Source organism: Dermacentor variabilis, chromosome 6, assembly GCF_050947875.1.
Source record: "Dermacentor variabilis isolate Ectoservices chromosome 6, ASM5094787v1, whole genome shotgun sequence".
Taxonomy (NCBI): Eukaryota; Metazoa; Arthropoda; class Arachnida; order Ixodida; family Ixodidae; genus Dermacentor; species Dermacentor variabilis.
In genome coordinates, this window is record NC_134573.1 from 45,902,615 (window position 1) to 45,918,348 (window position 15,734).

Here is a 15,734-nt window from a genome sequence, read left to right on the forward strand (position 1 = left end):
TACGCTCATTTATACTGTTGTCCGCTCTTTGACGAGACGACTTGGCGCAACAAGTCTCCAACAGGAAACATTAATTTTTCTCCACCGAGAAATTGGCCCCACGAATTGTTGATGGCGTTGCCATGCCTCCGCCAGCCGCCATTTCAGGGCGTATGGGATGCTACGGGAGCTTCGCTATACCATCCGTACTTATACGTTTCTCACTCCCTTCGCTGCAGCTGCCGTGCTTGCACACAACAGCGTTCGCGTTCATCGAGCGTGATGTGTTCATGTAGGCTTGTGCGCGCTCACACCATGTTTCCAAGTTTATGCGGTCGAGAAAAGTACTATCCTCACTTTGTAAAGCTGTCTACTAATTTGCTGTCACAATCGATGCTTCGCTTTTCGGGCGAAACTTCGAATTTTTCACAATAAACTGTTGTTGCTAGTCCGCGCTCGTTCGAGTTTTTTTCTGTGTCGTCCCTACTCGTTTGAGTCACTCCTCCTCTAACATGGATCCGCAACAGGTCCAATAGTCACTACTTCTAAACAAACCATTGTACATTCGCCAGTGAAGGTTTTTCCTGGGTCTATAGAGCACGGCTTAATATAGTGACATCGCTGCCACCTTCTCTCGACACGAAAACTTTCTAGCCTTCATGGTTGCCCTCTGAAACAGGCATAACTTGGGCAGACTTACCGCTTCACAAGACATTACTAATGAGCTTTCGTGGTAGCTCCGCTCTCCTTTTTTGTCGCGCTCATCAGTAGCTCATCTACAAGTCTTTCAAGGACCAAAACATATGATGTCTCCCTCCTTCCCCACACTTTAATGTCAAAACTGCCAACTATATTATCTAAACAGCACATGTCCGAGCAGTGAGGTTCCCTGGCCTTTGAAGTCCGACGCCCTGTGTCCCGGTTTGTTATATCAGAAACAGTTCAACTGAGCTTTCATGCGTGGAGTTTTTTCCTAGTCTTCCTTACGGTGTTCAGACCATTGTTTGAGCAAAACATAATATTACAACGCTGTGCTTGCATAAGGCAATCATGAACTTCTGCCATCTCTTTAATCGTCTTACTATCTATCTCTTGGAGCAACACGACCAATCGACTGTTCCATGTGTTGAGAAACTGCTCTCCCACGATTAAACCACGTAAGGATTGGAACGACTGTTTTAGAGATGTTTACCCAGTGGTCAAAAATGCTGACAAGCCCTGCGACGTATTGGCTACCAATTTGACCATTTTAGCGTTTGCTTTCGCCAAGCTTCTGTCGATGTCTTTCTGCGGTAAAACGAAATTGCTTCCAACAGTGCTATCTTCGCCTTGTCATAACCCATATAATCTACAGGCGACAAGCACTGCGAGACTACAAGAGCATTTCCCCCGAGGCATAGGCTCAGTGAGGTGGGCCACTTTGGGCTAATCTTGTCCCGTAGCCGCATGCTCAAAGCGTTTTAAGCACGCGTCAAGGTCGTCTCGAGGATCGTTGAATACGGGAATCAGACTGTGCGGGTTTAGCGGGATCGAGACTTCCCGTTGTTTAGGGTTGCCGGAAACATCCGAACTTCTTTCTTCCGCTTCAGCGAGCCTCAAACTCAATTGCAAATTTTTTTATTCAAACTGAAGGCGCTGTTTTTCCGCATCTCTTTCGCAGCTCGTTCCTCACGTACCTTCCCGTCTTCCTCAGGAGCCCTAATGGACCGCTCGTCTTCCCAAGCTCTTATATCAGCACCCTTGAGCCCCAAGCGCTAGCCCGACATAACACTTAGATAACCTATTGGTAATCACTCTCCATTAAAGGAGCTCGTAACCGGCTTTGTCCTGTCACGGGCGCCAATTGTTAATGTCGTGTTCTTTTAAGAAACACACGCTAAACGTATACGAGGTGTTGTTTCGGTGTTACCAACAAGTGACAAAGTCAGCTGTCATGAAAACGTGCAAAAAACATCTTCAACACCTAATATATAACAGCAGCAAACAGTCGCTATTAACATGACTTTGTACATTTAAAGGAAAAGAATTTCTACGCTTAAAATTTTACAAACGCTAATTGGTATCGTGATGAAACTTGCAAAAAACGTGAAAGCGTTCACCGGGTATAAGTGCACTGCGTTCGACAGCGAGCGCTGCTGGGTTGCCTCAGGCCGTAGTCCGCGGCTTGAACTTTTACATTATGCTTGATACAACACACAACTGTCCGGCTCCAGCAATTGAACTACGTCAAGTTGAAGTTGACAATAAATGGATTCAACCGATTATTTTACGACACTTGAAGCCAAACAAATCACCGCCTGAGCACTCCGTACAGATGGTTAACCAGTGAAGGTAAAACGTGCAGCCCTGGTATTTATCACTGGGTTAATACCGACGGTTCATTAAACGACGGCTTGGTAGGCTGCCGGTTCCTCGATATGCAGTTGCTGCTTGAGCTCGGCAGCACGAGCCTGTTCTTGCGCCCGGGCTGCAGCAGCGGCACGGCGTAAACGTTAGCGGTTGTGCTAGGGGCGTTGCTGATCAAAATCTGCCTGCTCTTAAGGAGTACGTGCGATGTTTGGCCTGCCCATTTCGGGGCGGGAGAGAAATTTCTGCGCGCGCGCTCGGCTGCGACGGTGAGCAACGACATGACTACTGGCGCACCTAATCCAACACTACCTAGATAGCACAAGGCCTCTTCACTCCGACCTATGACGTTATGTTACCTGGCCAGACTGCCATACAATATAATGGGAATACTCTCGAGTAGGCAACAGTGATTTTGACGTCAGTGCTTTCATCACGCCAGTCTTGTCAATGGAAATTTCGGGCCAAGTAGCATTATGTCTTGGATTGGAATAAGCAGGCCTTGTGCTATCTAGGTGGTGTTGGTTAATCGCGCGCCTCTCTTTCCATCTTTTTTTGCGCATGAGCACGCGGTTGCACCGGAGGAGTTATCGGCGTACAGGTGACCGACAGACGTACGGATGGACGGACGGACGGACGAATCGGCTAGCCCCCAATATACAGCTTCACTGTAACAAAACGCAAAAGAACAAGTAGGGTGAATGTACACGAGCAAATAGCTATCCTGACCTGTGAACTGAAGGAAGTAATGCTGAAAGCGAAAGCAACAGCACAACCACATACAAAGTGACTTTCTAGTGAACCGACGTATATTTTGGAATGCTCATAGAAGGGCGCGTTGTCGTTACGTAAATGTTTATTTTTTGCAGTTGCCGCCTTTGCGATTTTGCTTCACTTTGCTTTTGTACTATATACTTTCAATTTTAACAAACTGAGCAAAAGTGACATTTTATTTAGTGCCTTTTTGTGCAAGACAAAAATAATGTTACTCTTGAAATCGTACTTCATGCATACACAGATGCTATCAAATGCTGCAGTTCTGCAATTTATCATCAATACAACTTTCTAATGACATTTTAGTGACGTTCTGATGCACATATAGCTATAACAGTGTCATTAAACAGCTTGAAAGTACATATAGCTGTGGCTTTTAAGTTATGCTAGATACAACAAACAACTGTGCAGCTCCAGCAATTCAATTTCATTATATTTAAGGTGGACGTTTTCAATATACTCTTTATTACATTTTAGAAAATTTAGAAAAAGAACGTCACACGAAAACATGTAGGGTGAATTTACACGAGCAAATCACAAACTTAAGGATGCAGTGATGAAATCTAAAGAAACCTATTGATACGCTTGTTTGATTTACTGAGGAAAGCACCTTCGAGATTTTGGCAATCTATAACACCTAAAACCTCAAATTCTGATCCCTTTCTTATAGGTAATGCTTTCGAATCTGATCCCAAATGATATTTCTAATGCGATGAATGAGATCTTTTTTAGATCAGTATCACTTCCATTGTTGCAGTCTCGAATGTGTTCGACAAGTTTTAAGCACTACCCCATATTCATCTACAAATTTCATAACCTGAGACGAAGTGCTTCTCTTGCGGAACACATCTCGCCCTTCTCTGTGCTTCTCTGGACTTCTCACTGCACCCGTGGTGTCTACCGCCCCCTCCATCGCGGTGATAGATGTACAATACCCCGAGGACCCTCCCGGTTCCCGTTCACCCGCGGACGTCGGTTCGAGGAAGCGAGGAAATACGTCGAGTAATAGCGAGGACACAGAGCTGTACTCCGCATCTGGTGACGAGTTCTCGGAAGACATCTTTCGACTTGTCCAGTGCTGCAAGGCCAAACGAAGAATTCTCAACTCATCTTCAGCGTCCAGCTCGAACACCGTAAAAACAGCGCCTCAACGATGGCCTCACTCCATACTGTTTGTGCCACAGAACGCTACTGACAACCTACGCGTCCTCAACAGGCAAGCACTCTCCGTGTATCTAGAAAACACCGTGCCGAACGAGATCAAGGATGTCAGGATAAACACTAGGCGAAACATCCTGGCAATCGATGTAATGAACCCGAGCGCGCTGAACAAATTACATCATGTAACGTAGCTGGGAAACATCAAGGTCCGCTCCATCGTGTCATCGAATGGTGCCACAATAACAGGAGTCATATATGACATTGACAATGAAGCACCTAATGCAGACCTCCCAGTTCTCATAAAACCAGCAAGTGAACACAACGTCATTGTGCATGTTGGTCGCCTCGGCAACTCATTGTACCATATCATAATCATCCGCCACCTACCTTTCCCTGTATTTCCCACTTCCCCATTCCCCAGTGAGGAGTAGCAGGCTAGAGACACGCTCTCCAGGCCGACCTCTCCTCCTTTCTCTCCATTAAAATCTACTCCTCCTCGGCAACACACTTTGTGTGAGGATAACGATCAAAGGTCTTCCATCCTACGTGAAGGTCGGCCACTTTCGCCACCAGGTTCTGCCATTTATTCCAAGAACAATGCAATGCTTCAAATGTCAGAAGATTGACCATGTGTAGGGTGTTTGCAGAAATTAGGCCATGTGCCCTCGATGTGCCAAACCCCACTCAGAAGACAACTGCAGCGCAACCACGTTGAAATGTCCTAACTGTCAGGGTGATCACTGCGCCTCTTCCAAAGGCTGTCCCCAGATCAAGAAACAGATCACCATTCTTAAACAAATGGTGAGAGACAACTCTACACACAAAGAGGTGTGAAAGTGCGCTGAAGACGACGTCACCGTCGAAAGTCGTCACGACGGAAAACATCAACTTTTCAGCAAAAGTCAACTCGTCAAGCAGGACCATCAGCGGAAGTTTCCAGCACTCCGAACACCGATGTTGGAAGGGAGAAAACTGCCAGGTCTCTCTCCACAAAGGAATGACCGCCACTTCCACGTACACGACCGCTAGAAGAGCCGCAGAAGAAGCCGCCCTCAGTACAGCAAGGTGCTGTATCCGAGGAGTCGCGGAAAACAGATGAGCAGATGATAGCTCTTATTACACCTTTAATGAATGCCATTCTCGTGTTGCTAAGCAACATGCACACACCGTCTACCAGAAGTGCGCTTCAAGTACTGGACGCTCTGAGTCTGGTGCTGGCAACCCTTGAGTAGATCATGGCTCCACAACCACTGTCTTTTAGGGATGAGGTTCGACAAGCAACTATTTTTTAGAGGAATGCCCGCGGACTCAGGGCGCGCCCTTCGGATTTTCGTTGCTTCGTGTATGCCAATATGCTTCTCATTATCATCATTTGCGGGCCGAACTTATCGAACACGATCAGGCTTTCTGGATATGAATCGTTTATGTCGTCAGCTTTTGGTGAAAACAATAAGGCTTTGGTGTTTATTTGCCATGACCTCACCTACATTTATCAGCCTGTGCCACCTGATGACGATGATCAATATATATGCCTAAACGTAAGAAAAAAGAATTTGGCCTTTACTTTGGTGGGCACCTATCTATCTCTGTCAAGTCGATTTGATCACTAAATACGAGGTATCCTTTCCTCAACTCCCAATCCCTGGGTCATTATTGGAGATTTCAAAGCCCATCATACACTCTGGGGAAGCCCGAAGATCAACGCAAGAGGCAGAGCTCTGGTATCTTTCACTTGAAGTAATGAACTTTGGCTGCTGAATGATGGAAGTCCTACGTTTACGTGGCTGCACGTACAGCAGCTGTCTTGACTTGGCTTTCGTCTCACGAAGCCCTGTCAGACGTGCAGGGTGGTTTGCGGACATAGAGACGCACGAATACGACCATACCCCCACGTACATCAAGATCAGAGGATTGCCCCCTTCCAAAATACGGGATATGATCCAAAGAGTGGACTGGTCTAAATTCCAGTCTATTATGGAAGAACACTGCGACGCCAATCCATCTTTCGATTTGGAAGAGCCAATCCAGAGCGCGGTGCAAGATAATATGTAAACTCTCACATGTTCTTCGAAACTGACAGAATTTGATGTGGAACTAGAACAACTTCGAGTAATCCGACGACGTGCTGAACGAAGATACCCACGTACGAAGACAATGGACGATTTACGGACCGCCAGACGCACGCAAAAGAAGATCCCGCGCCTGTTAGACAAGCTCGAATCGCAACATTGGACTGCCTTCTGTGAGTCGCTAGATCCACGCAAGCCTTTATCGCAACTATGGAGAACGGTGCGCGGACTGCGGACACTTCCCGTACAGCGATTCTCATTCAAGGCGCTTGCCCTCTCTAAAAAGAGATCGGAGATCAACGTGGCCGAGGATTTCTGCGCCAGAGTATCCAGCCAACTCACAGCTACCAACATTCCATCGCCTTCGAGTAATTGTCCGCCACCACGTGATCACCTCATGGATCTATCATTCTCAATCCACGAATGTAAGGCAGCGTTAGCTTTGTGTAGCCACACATCAGCGCCAGGACCTGACGGAATTTCCTCCCGAGCTCTGTGTCACCTGGGAGAGCGAGCGAGAGGTGTTCTCCTTCAGTTGTACAGTGAATCTTGGAAAGATGGCACGCTGCCAACAACCTGGAAGACAAGTCGCCTTGTTCCACTGCTGAAGCCTAGCAAGTCGCCGTTGGAACTCTCATCATATCGCCCGATCGCTTTGGCGCGCTGTGTGGACAAAGTAGTGGAAAGAATAGTGATGCCATGGCAGGCTTTCGACGTGGTCGATCATCGATCGATAACGTAATAATAATAATAATAATATTTGGGGTTTTACGTGCCAAAACCACTTTCTGATTATGAGGCACGCCATAGTGGAGGACTCCGGAAATTTTGACCACCTGGGGGTTCTTTAACGTGCACCTAAATCTAAGCACACGGGTGTTTTCGCATTTCGCCCCCATCGAAATGCGGCCGCCGTGGCCGGGATTCGATCCCATGACCTCGTGCTCAGCAGCCCAACACCATAGCCACTGAGCAACCACGGCGGGTGATCGATAACGTTGTCGACCTGGTCACCTACATTCAGCATGAGAAATGCCATAAGCGTCTCTGCGCTTCTTTATTTCTCGACGTTAAAGGGGCGTATGACAACATTATACATGAAGCCATCCTCTCTGCTCTCGCAGAGGTAGGAGTGGGTGGTCGGATGTTTCAATTGATACGGAGCTATCTCGCCATGCATCCTTTTTTTAAGCACCGAGGAAGGCCGTACTTGTCTACATTATAGCTACTGTGGCGTCCCCCAAGGCACTGTACTTAGCCCTGTGTTACTTAATCTAACACTAATTGCTCTCCTTGAACACGTGCCAAACACAGTCAGGCTATCAATGTACGCGGATGACATTTGCATATGGACGTCTGCAGTAACTCGCCTACAGTTGCGAGCGAGAATTCAGAGAGCCGCCACAAAAACTGCTATCTACCTCCGTAATCGAGGCCTGGAAATTTCCTCCGAGAAATGCGCACTAGTGCCATTTACGCGCAAACCCATGGCTAACTACAGCGTATTGATAAATGGCCAAATGATACGACGGGTCCGATCGTACAAGTTTCTAGGTGTCATAATCGACAGGGACTTGTCATGGAGTCCTCACGTATGGTACGTGAAAAAACGGTTGACCGGCATCTGCCACCTGTTCAAGTTTTTCGCTGGCGAGACCTGGGGCATGTCGACAAGCGCCATGTTACAACTGTACAGGGTGCTTTTTATAGGATTTCTGCGATACAGCTTCCCAGTAATAACCAACAAAGGTAAAACGAATCTACGCACAATACAAAGTCTTCAGGCTCAAGTGCTCCGGATCTGTCTAGGCCGGCCTCAGAGTGCTTCGGCAGTGGCTACGATAGCAATTGCTGGAGACCACCTTGTCAAGATCCACATTTAAATTGAAGTGCTCAGGACCCATATAAGGCATCTAGCCAGGACTCCTCGTCATCACTTAGCCTCTCTACCAGCGGACAGACCGCACACATCTTTCAGCCAAACGATAACCGCATATGATGAATCGTTGCCAGTTGGTTTCACTCCGGCTGCGACGCCTTCGATTCCTCCATGTTGCCTCGCTTAGCTAAAAATTAACCTCACAATACCTGGCATCTCGGAAAAAGCTGTTCTCTCATCCCCAGCCCTTAAACAGCTCACGGTACGAGAACTACCGTAACTCTACGCATATTTACACTGATCGATATGTCCTTCCAAGCAGCTCCCCGGCGGTAATCGTCATACCAGCGAAAGCTACAACAATCAAATTTCAGACGACCCACGCGACAACATCGACGGCAGCAGAGCTCGCAGCGCTCTTTACTGCCCTTCATCACATTGGTGATGAACCGCCACACAAGTGGACGGTATTCTGCAATTCGAAGGCGGCACTGCAGTCTCTATTGTCACCTTTACGACGCGGACCACACGAACAACTAATATTTCATATTACGGAGACATTTGAGAGAGGAGACATATTACGCAGACATATAAGTGATGCAGGCCATGAAATATCCTTCCAGTGACTTCCAAGTCACTGCGGGATTATCGGCAATGAACGGGCGGATCAAGCTGCCCGCTCAGCCCATACTGAGGAGCACCACGTCCCAATTCCTCTTTCTAGAACTGACGCAGCACGGAAGCTCCGCCTACTTGCTCGGCAGTGCACCGCGTCGCAATGGAATGATCCACATTTAAGAAACACGCGACTGTACTCACTTGATCCCACATTATGTCTTCGAGCCCCATCACAGCTTCGCCGTAGAGACGCCAAGCTTTTATATCGACAGTGCTTGGGCGTTGCCTTTACCAAAGCTTATGCATTCCGCATAGGGATGACCGACACCGCTACCTGTGACCACTGTGGCCACGAAAAATCAATTGACCATATTTTGTGCGCCTACCCGCAGTACAGCCCACAGAGGGAATGCCTTCGCCATGAACTTGACCAGGTGGACAACCAACCGCTATCGGAAAAAAGAATTTTACGCCATCGAAAGGACCTACCGTCACAGAAGAAGGCCGTGCAAGCACCATTGCGCTTTTTGCGATCTACCGGCCTTTGTGAACGTCTTTAACTGGAACGCCTCTTGTATGTGTGTGCCTCCGTGTGTGCGTGTCTTTTTTTTTGTTACGTTTTCCTCTCTGTCCTCTTTCTGACACCTATCTCCCATCCCCAGTGTAGGGTAGCAAACCGGAGACTGATATCTGGTTAACCTCCCCGCCTTTCCTCTTTATCTCTCTCTCTCCATAACCTGGTATATTTAACTCACTATTGAATTTGAACCTAAGGAAATCTCCAAGTGGAGATGGCGTACCTCACACATTTTTAAAACGTTATGCTAAATGTATGGCTGAGTTTCTTGTGGGTATCCTTTTTTTCTACTGGTACACTGTATGAACTTTTGCTTAAACAAGGTTATAAATAGTTCACCATTGATTATTGACCAATTGTTTTAACAAGTAAATGTTCCAAATTATTAGAGCACGTTGTACGCAAACACATAAACACTTCCTTTGATACAAATTCAATTATCTCATCAATTCAATATAGATTTAGATGGAGTTTCTAAACTATAACACAGCTTATCAAAATAGCCTATTTGTCCACAGTCATTAACGACCGAACTAGGACCGAAAACTTTATTATTTTGAGAAGGCTTTGCATGATATGGGTCCATCCTAAGTCCGTCGTAATTTAAAAGTTGCCCCACGCAAAGTGTACAAATTTTATGACTTGTAACGGGATTCAAGCTTACCTGAGCTCAAGGCAGTAATATGTTCTCTTTAATAACACATCCTCTTGAATATCACCGGTGCTTCCTGGCATCCCACCAGGCTCTTATCTGGGGCCCTTATTGTTTGTTCTCTCTATGGTGATATTATTGATTATTTGAATGTCAGCATAAGTCTGTATGCGGATGATTTTGTTGTATATTCTTCGATTGTATCTCGCCAGGATCAATATAATCTGCAAACACAAGTAGATAAGCTGGTACCGTAGTGTATAAACTGGCAGATGGCTGTAAATCATAAAAAGTGCGCAGTTTTGTGTCACGAACAAAAATCCCGCTGTACATTTCACGTATAAGGCAGACAGAATTGTAATTTCTCTGTTAACATGTTTAAGTATTTCGGTCACTATATAAGTGTGGATGCAAGATAAGGTCACAGCATTAAGTGTGCCACTAATAATGCAATGACTAAATTCTACTATCGAAAAGAGTTACGTCGACATGCTTTAAGCTGCTCAAAACTGGTTGCGTTTAGAACACTCACATAAACAATTATTCACTGTATGAACGTTGTCTGTGACCATTTAACTGGTATAACGAGGACATAAGTGACTAGAGGAAAAAAACGAAGGCGTGAGGTTGACTTTTAGTTAGCTATGATGGGACATCGGTTTACATTTACTTGGAGAAGCTGGCTAAAGACTAATGGAAATAAACAGAATACGTCGCCCAATTTCTGGCTTAAGATAGTACAAGCTCAGATAAGCAGCCCAGTGTGGAAATACGTCTAGTTTTCGTCGGATTACGCGACCAGGCAGCGTAACTACCTTGATTTAGCGCTATTGGAACATTCGGCAGAAGCCATCTGACGATGACTGTCAACAGTAATGCGTTGAGCATTAAATCAGCACATCGACCTAACGTATTGTCACCGTCAAAACGAGTTATGCATTAGGCGTGCACTGCAGCGGGATTCCTCGTTCGTGTTCCCCTAAGAACGCTCAGTACATCTAGCGCAACCGCCGCGATGTCTGCGTATGACCTCCGAAATGTAAGGCGCGGTGGTGCCTGCAAGTGCTGAGAAACTCGTCATGCGCCAACAGGGCTCGTCCCTCGCACTTCTTTCTGGACACGCTGCGCCTTCTATATGCAAGCAATGCCGAGAAGTCCGCGCTTGGCCTCACGGACGAGAAGCGTGGCGCGCTAGTGCCTGGCAAATGCTGAGAATCATTCTTTCGCGTTCCGCACACTCATTGCCAGATACTCAGGGATCCAAGTTGGCGATAATTTCAATGAAGAGCAGCACATACCTAAAGCATTCATGACGCAGCTCGGTAATGCGTTGGCGTAAAAGGCGTTCATTGAAACGCGGCAAATACTCAGTGAATTTGTGGCACAGCCTGCTAAATGGGCCAGGTTTCTGTTCTTTGGGAACCCTTGTGACGTGAGTTCAATTCTTCTCCAAATCGAAGAAATTTAAGGGGCATTTTTCGTCACTGTAGAACGGCACATTCCTACCCAGGTAGCACACAAGATCCTAAAGACGTCATGTTAATGTATAAAACGGATTACCCAGATTTCTGACAACTTTCGACGTTTTAGAGACGTCTTTGACCAGACAGATTCAATGTGTTTTTTTTTTTGTAAAATTTCGAAAACGTTTTCAAAACAATAAATTTGCCTATCTCTCTTTGAAACCATGGAAACCATGTTGTGGGCGGAATAACGTCCCTTGTTTGCTGGCCCTCTAGTGGCAGGAGAACGAATATGTTAAGCTTGCTCCGTTTACCCTGCAGCCGTTAAAGGGTCGACAGGTCGTGGCTGGCAGAGCTGTCAGAGGGCTGATGTACCATGTCGCGGATTGCTACAAGCGACAAAGGAACTTGAAGTATTGTGACGATCAGCTGCCTTCGGTGAGCCTCTTTTCGGTTTTGTACCGCATTTTGCGTTGTTAGTCATTTTTCAGCAAATACGTGAAGTTGGGAGAAGTCAGAACATGTAAATGTACACTTGTTGCAGCATAATGCCGATGATGAAAATGGTGAGAAGAGCTTCGTTCATATCCTAGCAGTGCCACCGCAACATCTGACTATTATTCATTTAGTTCGTCAGTATTGGAGTGTTATCGCGAATACCTGAAGTAGACATAGTTGTTCGCGGGCGACATTGCAGCTTACGGATCCTGGTACTCTTGCTTACAATAGGCACTTTTTACAGTTTCCAAGGAATGCTCTTGTCCGTGAACTCGCGTATACAGATGAGCGACATATGACCGTTCCTGCTTGCTGTCAGCACTGAGATATTTTAGTGTAAACTTGTCTGAATTGTCGCCGTTCTTCGAGCGATAGCTTAAACAAAACGGGCGTCGTTAATGCTGTGTATTATCGAACGAGAACTAGCACATTTCCATGCTGTATGCGACTGAATTTCTTTGCCGACCGCTACCTGCTTCGGTCTACTGCTGATGCCTCGCCCGCTTGCTTGTGCATTTGCTCACTTGCTCGTTTGCTCTTTCGTTTGTTCTCGTTCGCTCACTCCCTTGCTCAGTCGCTCGCTCGTGCTTTTGTTGGTTTGTTCGCCCGGTTCCTGTGCTCGCTCGCACGTTATTTTGTTTGCTCACTGGATCGCACGTCCGTTCGTTTATTCAGTGGTGGAGAAGCGAATGTTGCCAGGTGAAGCTGCAAGAATTCACTAACCTTATTCTCCCTGCTCGCGCTGCCCTGCCCACGTTTAGCGCCGCCACTGAGCCCTCGCAGTACAGACGGAGTCTCAGCAGAAAACTTCGCGTAGCGTATTTGCTTCAGAAATTCTGAACAGTGGAGGGAACGTTAAGCGTATAGTGTCTGCTGTCGGGAAAAGTCGTCAGCGTTCGGATAGTAATTCAATTGACGGGAAATCTCGATGGCGGATATGAGAACCGCCGAAAAGGTAACAGCGTAACGCCGTGAGGTGTTAACGCCAGCGGACGCATCTAAAAATTAGTCTCAAAGCACGGGCTGGATCTCGGTACCACCAACCCGTGGTCCAGAATGACAGGGTACAGCTGAAACCGCTGTCAAGCGGCATCAGAGCGATCTGGTGCGCAATCACAACACTGCACGGGTGCGCGGCATGAAATGCTTAGTGTGGGAGAACACTGCAATCGCAAGGACATCTTGCAGGTGACCTGAGTGAACGCAACACGGTGTTGACATCGCAGCTTACTTCGTACATCACCTGCGGATCAAGCACGAGCAGTAGGCCAAGGGACGCGCTGAAAGCCACGGCTCAACAGGCGTCGTCCTCAGACAAGGAGGAGCTTCGAAGTGATGTAATGTCACGGGAAATACAGGTGAGCAGCTCGGCAGTGTGGAAGAAGCGCTGCGACACACGTTGGCTTCACTTCGTGGAGTGCGCATAATGTTGCGGACGAAATCTCGTGAGCAACGAGGCGGCCGTGAGGACGAGGCTGCGCATGCACTAGGCGGGACAGCGTCAGTGGCAGAGGTGTATTTTTGTGTGACTGCGCACGCATCCATCGATGTCGGAGGGGGACTACTTGGCCATGAAAACCAGGTGGCTATCACGGCAGTGCTTTGACACGAGGCAGTATGTAGCCAGTTTGTCTGACGCACACAGCATCTACCTGGGCGCCGTGGTGAACGTTATATCGTGCGCCAGTGGTGGGATCGGCGCTTATTGTTTGTGGAGCCATGGTGCTAAAGCCTGGAGAAGCTGGGCACTCGACGCCACTAGGAAAGGCGGAACAGTTGTGAGAACGTTGGCGAATATAGTCCTGCAGGTTTCGCACAAGTGAATTAGTGAGGTAGTATTACCGTCTCATGTAGGCGCCACACGAGTGACCGAAGTGCGCAATATATGTTTGTGGTCCTAGAGGCTGGTCATCACAGTGTCAAGCAGGAGGGAGCATGAAGTCATGCCGTGCACTTAAGAAGCACGCCTACAGTTTTAGCAACCAGATGGCAGGCGTTCGATGCCAGTACTCGGTATTCTGAGAACAACGGTGGTTCGAGGTTGCAGTGCACCGTCCTTCCTTTAGGTCGGGGCGCTTATGCTGACCGCTCCTTGGTTGACTCCGTGCTTGATGGTTGCACTTGAAATGTTGGAGAATTTTTTGTTCCACTGGTCGCTGTCACCATTCTGGCGGAGAAGGGGATGTTGCTACGTGGTGGCGGAGATCACAAGGAGAAACTCGCTTTATTCTTCCAGCTCGTGCGATCGTCCCGGGCCTACTGCCTTGCCCAAGTTCGTCATCGTCAACGAAATGGAACATCGGCGCCGCCACACTTGTTCGTACGGTATTTGCCTTTCCTTAAGCCCGATGTTGCCTATCTGCACCTGCAGTGGCCTTGAATCTTTTTACACCACGCGGATAAATTCACCAAGTCAGTGTTCAATTGGAAAGGTAAAGTGCCTAAACGGCAATTAGAAGTAAACTGCATTGTATCATCAGCATGTACTAGAAAGTCAGTAGATGAAGTGAGACATCCAGGTAGATCATTATTGTAGAGTAAGCATAAAAGCGGGTGATAGAGCCTCGAGGGACAGCAACATTGGTGGTCATTATGGGAGAATAACCACCTCACATAGTGACAGTTTCTTTTTGGTTGTGCAGGTAACTTTAAAACAACCTTGTTGGGTGCAATTGTTACTATACGCATCCATTTTTCTATATAATATGTTATGAACGACGGAGTCATATGCTTTGCTAACATCAGCAAACAGAGGCCACATATTTCTCTTTATCAATTTCTAATTTACATCTATCAGTGAAAGTTAATAATGCAAGGTTAGCAGGATTACCCTGTCGAAAACCAAATTGTTTTCAGTGTAGTATCTGAAATGCAGGATGATAATTGAACACCCTTACTGCAATGTTTTTGAACTAGCTTGCAGAAGAATTGAAGAAAAGACCGGTCTATAGTTGATCATTAAAAGTGTGTCGCCCTTTATAATTAAACTTATTTTGCTGAGCTTCAGCATTTTTTTTTGTTAGATGCACCCGTTTCGAAAATGTAAATAATGAAACGAAAATACGTGTGCGATGTTGTCAACTATTGGCTTGATACGGCTTCCATGAATTCTAGTAACTTCCACATTGAAGATGGTACCGTGCAGTTCGCCAGGTTACGCAGAATAAAAAGATGAATTGCTTGAATTATGAGATCATAGGTGAATCACATGGCAAAGCAGATGAAGTCGAGAAAAAAAGTACTGAAATAAAGTGGCAACCTAAGTTTCACAAGAAAATGTGGCACCGTCTTGCAAAACGTGTGTTATCTGAGGGCTAACGGGATTGTTAAGGATTATTCGCTATTGCTTTTTAATATAGGAACCGAAACGAATGATATCGTTCTCGCAATAGTATTACTATTCATTTTTAATAGGTTGTTGGGTATTCACGACCGCCAGTCAGCCCGGCGGTCAGCCTGTAGAGTCTGTGCAGGAGTAGGTTTATCTAGGTCACTCACAGAGCTTCCTGATCGCGAGAACGAAATTTACAGAATAGTAACATAGGGTTAGAGTGCATACGGCATGCATTACCGAATCGTTATAGCAAGCCTACCACTCTCGTTTCAAAGTGTGCAATCATTGCATTCTACCTGCGCTAACATATGGGGCAGAAACTTGGAAGTTCTGGAGAACCAGTTAAAGGGACACTAAGGGCAAATACTAAGTCAAGCTAAAGTG